General features: G+C 46.0%; 1 long non-coding RNA gene across 1 annotated transcript; it reads right to left on the bottom strand.

The window, feature by feature from the left end:
- Nucleotides 1–79: 79 nt before the first annotated feature.
- On the bottom strand, nucleotides 80–1,258 carry LOC108506466. The gene is made up of 3 exons (XR_001877772.1): nucleotides 1,200–1,258; nucleotides 308–381; nucleotides 80–210 (listed from the first exon to the last, which is right to left on the bottom strand). It is a non-coding gene; the product is annotated as an uncharacterized LOC108506466 (long non-coding RNA).
- Nucleotides 1,259–4,361: the final 3,103 nt, after the last annotated feature.

The following is a 4,361-nucleotide window of genomic DNA, read 5'->3' as shown; positions in this document are numbered from 1 at the left end:
AACAAGAACTCACCAATAAACAGGCATATCACACTACTTAAAAAGGTTCTTTGTACTGAAAAAACATTGCTATGGAGAAACACCCTTACGCCAGCCAGGCTCATACTTACACCACGAAGCCTTCCTGGGCATATCCCACATGCTGACTTGGGTGCCTTTCCCACTTTCTTGGTGTAAAGGTAAACAATCCTGTTCCCGGGTGTTCGGGACCTGAGCACAGCAGAAAAAACACTCAGTTAATGTAACAACCAAAACTTAACCATCACCTTCTTACAACGTCAGTTTTCTTAGAAACTGTCTTACTTACAGTCTGGTCTTGTTGGAAGCTGTGTTGTAGGACAACCTACGGCGGTAGGTCAGGCGCTGAACCATTTTTTACACCTAAGGAAGCCAAAACCAAAGCAGCACTAGTTTTAGGGTTGGATATCCACATAGAAGTTCGTGTATCACAGCACCACCTGTGCTCCAGGTGTAAATTAGGATCTGCCCATTCTGCATTAATAAAATTCGAGCATCTCCTCATCAATGATAGTCAACACAACTAAAAAAACAAAACAAATGACAGCAGGTACAGCATGGTTTGCAATGAGGATCCATTTGAACTAATTTGCACACTGCTCAATATCCTGGTTTTGCCCACGTGATGTCACGCTTCCCAAAGAAAGTGCTTAAAGCTTTAGCAGCTACATATTTTATAACCAACATAACCCTCGGACTTTATAATCCTGTTGTTCAAACCTGAACTTGCCAATAAAAAGGCATATTATATTACCTGAAAAGGCTCTGTGTGCTGAAAAAACACTGCTGTAGATGAAAACCCTTACACCAGTCAGGCTCATACTCACACCGCACAGATAATTTTATAATAAACTACGTATTTTATAACCAACTGGCAAGGCCGCAGATTGAGTTGCAGCAAGCCGCGCGGTTTCCTGTCTCATCTGAGAGCAAGCTGTGTTAGTAACAGCCCAGGCACAGACCGCAGCCACTCACTGGGGCCCGGGAGACGCGGGCCCTGCTCGGGAGGCCCGGCCTCTCCATCGGGCAGCTCTTGCCGCACCGCCAGCCCAAGCGCGGGCGGCAGCGGCGCCGTTGGTCCCTCTGCACAGCCCCCCGGGGCCTCTGGTCGCCCTGTCCACCCCCCGTGCCGCGGATGGGGGCGGATGGGCGCGCACAGCCCCCGGCCCGCGCCGCCATACCTGGAGTCGCCGGACCCGGAAGAGGAAGCGGAAACGCGCGGGGCAACACTGAAAGAGCTGCGCGCTGGAACCCGGAAGGAATAGCGGCACACACCCACCGCCATTCGTCTCCCGGCCGTGCTGGCGTATGGGCGCCGCCATGTTGTACGGAGAGGAGGTGCAAGGGTGTTGTGCGGATAAAGTGGGCCGGGGCTCCGCTCAGCGGCAGCAGCGGGAGCGGCGGCGCTGGAAGTGGTGGGGATGATGGGGGTCACGGTGAAGCACGAAAGAATCCTTTCTGCTGCAGACGCTCCACTTTTCCCAGGGTTTCTCTGCAGGGGGGGTTTCCCACCGCCCCCTTCCCCTCCCCGTTTTATTTATTGTGCGTTTTACCGAAAACAGTTTTGTGCTTCGTTATGGTAGTTACGTAGCTGTGGGCCCAGAAGCCGTTTCTCAGGGTGCTGTTCTAAGCTCTGAATTACAAGTCGTTCACACATGGCTTTTCCATGCCAAACCAGCAGGTAACACACCTGGAAGCTGTGTGTTTTACGCAAAACTTCCACCATTTGGAAAAGCTGGTCTCCCTGAAGGCTGTGCCCCTTCTCCTGCCAGAATCCCCTGGATGCCACACCTGGAGCACCATAGGGATGTCCTTGCCATGCTCCATTCCCCTTAAGATACCCTCCCAGACGCTGCACCAGGCTGACAGGCTGATCCCAAAACTGGGCCCTGTGGAGAGCAACACAGTACTCGTGTTTGTCTGACAACCCCTGGCTGTGCCAGCACTGCATTGGGAGCCTTGGATGAAAGATCTTTGTGCCTGTTTACCAAAACGTGGACCCACTGTTTCATGAGCTCCAGGGCAGATGCTTAAGCAGGAGCAAGAAGATATAAAACTTTCTCTGTTGGTCAGGTCAAAGGTCCACCTCACTCAAAATACTATATTCAAGCCACAGGTACCTGATAAAAAGCATCGGGGAAACAGGACACAGCTAGTTGATCTTTCCCTTAATACACCCTCCCTGCATTCAGCTGTCAGCATCATACAAGTTTCCTGATCTGGGTCACGTTTTCTGACTTTTGAGATTAGCCCAGTTGGTTAGAGCATGGTGCTAATAACATCAGGGTTGTAGGTTTGAGCCCTATAGGGGCCATTCACTTAAGAGTTGGACTCAACAATCCTCGTGGGTCCCTTCCAAGTCAGAATATTCTGAGCTATTTAATAGCCTCTGGTAGATCCCTGAGAAAAGAAAAGATTTTCGTATGGTGTCAATGGAAAACCACCATCTGCAAGGGGGATGGGTTTGGGCCCACCATCTGTGAGCCCTGAAATGCTCTGTTCCTCCACTGACCTGAGCAATATTCCACAATGACAACCAGGGACCCACACATTAAATATGCAGGGTGCTGCTGCTGCCATCATTAGCGGCTTCAGCTTTGCTTTTGGAGAGTAGCGGGTGCTCAGAAAGCTTTGATGTGTCCTTCTGGCCTTATTTATGGGTTTGAAACTCACAGTTCATTGTACTGTAGCCTCCCTGTTTTCAATTTATAATTATTATTTTGGTTCATTATTGACTCTTTTTAAAGTGCAAATTATGGACACTAGGATTTTTTTTTCTTTTTCATGAAAGAAGAGAAAATATGTATGAACTAGATTTTAGGGTATATTTAAAATAGGAGCATATTTCAGATGACGAGTAAATTTCAGAGCAATTAGAGTATTTAATATGAACTTTCTAGGCCTAGAACCCTGAGGGGAATAAGAAAGCCAATTAAATTAAATTAAATAATCATGCCTAAATATGAAAGTGTAACAGAATCCAATTGTTAAAGAACAACACTATTAAATTATGATAGAATAGTTTAGATGTTGTCAGTGCAACAGGTAACTATTCTATTATTGAAGAACACTGTCGATATTTTTTTTAATTTACCCTGCTTTGGCCTTTAAACTAAACTGGTGTAAATTTTAGAAGCTGTCAATTAAATCCCAGCAGTTCTCTTCTGCTGATGCACTGGCCTAGCTTTTCAAGCATTCTCAGTTTGTTTTGTAAGATGTACAGGGCTATTGGGCAAACGGCTCTTCACAGCATCTAGAAATGTTAGTTCATTGACTACTGGTTTAGTGCTATCTAATGTGAGGATAAGATTTGAAGCAGAACCTCACTAAGCCCATTTTGTACAGATTAGTCCTAGTCAAGTGATTCTCTCATGTTCTATGCTGCTCCTACCTCTTCACAGGACCAAATCGTCTCTTTTGGGAGCAGTTATTTTCCACGTCCAACATGTCTCATTAACTCTTTATGCATTTTCTTCTTCCCTTGAATACAACAAGGGGGATGGGTTAGCAAATGCACAACCCAACAATACAGAAAAGTAACAGTGGCAGCCTATAAAATCTATTTTTCGTCTTCTAGGATGTTGGTGGAAGCAAAGGTCCTGAGGATGTGAGCCTTTTTTCTTAAGAAAACTGGAGGTTGGTTTCCAGGGTCTACTTGCTTATTGGCAATGCAAAACTGGAAACCTCCTTTCCACCGGATGTGACTAGGAAGATAATCATCTCTGATGGCAGTTTGCTAATATACTGCATTTTGCACTAGCCAGCAAGTTGTCACCGTATTCTGGTTTTTGCACCAGAAGAATGTTTTGTTCACAGTTTAAGACCAATTCTTGCTATGTTGACCATCCTTGCTTTCTTTTCCAAATGGTTCTCTCCTTTTTTCTTATTTCTCTGGAAGCCCCCATCTATGTGCATGACCATTTGTTTGGTCACATGGAAAGTTCCAACACAGTAAGTGTGAGAGTTCCAAAATGCATAAGGCTCGATAAGCCCAACTGGATCCCCTTTACTTTCCTCTGCCTTCTGTGCCACTTCCAGGTTCCTGGTAGATTCCAGGAATCTACAAGACCTCAGGAGGACTCCACTGCTCCATTAACTTCTCTTCATGGATCCTTCCAGAGCTTTTCTCCATCATAAGTTTCTCATTTAAAAAATGAGAGATGTTTTCACTAATATTCACTTGCTAGGTACCAACCTAGACTAGCAAATTTTAAGAGGCATGGGAAGGAACACAAGCCTGTGTGCAAGCACATACTGGGTACTGCAGAGAGGGAAAAAAATGATAGCTGGAGGATATGCTGTTCCTGTTAAGCTACAGCCACAACACCATTTCTGTGAACAGC

Source organism: Lepidothrix coronata, unplaced genomic scaffold, assembly GCF_001604755.1.
Source record: "Lepidothrix coronata isolate B3197 unplaced genomic scaffold, Lepidothrix_coronata-1.0 Scaffold215, whole genome shotgun sequence".
Lineage (NCBI taxonomy): Eukaryota > Metazoa > Chordata > Aves > Passeriformes > Pipridae > Lepidothrix > Lepidothrix coronata.
The sequence above is the reverse complement of the archived record's forward strand: the minus strand, read 5'-3'. Positions and strand labels throughout refer to the sequence as shown.